This window comes from Rhincodon typus, unplaced genomic scaffold, assembly GCF_021869965.1.
Source record: "Rhincodon typus isolate 14 unplaced genomic scaffold, sRhiTyp1.1 hic_rhity00014258, whole genome shotgun sequence".
Taxonomy (NCBI): Eukaryota; Metazoa; Chordata; class Chondrichthyes; order Orectolobiformes; family Rhincodontidae; genus Rhincodon; species Rhincodon typus.
In genome coordinates, this window is record NW_025979896.1 from 1 (window position 1) to 395 (window position 395).

The window sequence follows — 395 nt, forward strand, 5'->3', positions numbered from 1 at the left end:
TTTTTTTTTTCGAATTGTTGTGATAATGGGATCTTATGGTCATCCGAGGTGAACATTTTTCCCTGCTAATATCACCTTCAGCAAAGACCAGAAGAAACATTTTGCTCCAGTCAAAGAGTAGACACAAAAATGTGGCCAATATAATTTTGGTTTTGGCAAGTACTGGAGCCATTGCGAACGGCAACATACACGCATTAATTCAATCGGGTTACCCCATATTCACATCATTTTTCCAGTTTTCCTGTCTTTGAATTTGTACTAAAATCCAATTTCTTTACAAATACTGTCCAGTATAAATTGATTTCAAATTACCTCAAAACTCTTCTCACAACCAAGAGTGATACCACAAAGGTATTGCTCCTTTCTCTCTGCTTCAACTAGTGTTAGTTCTAATT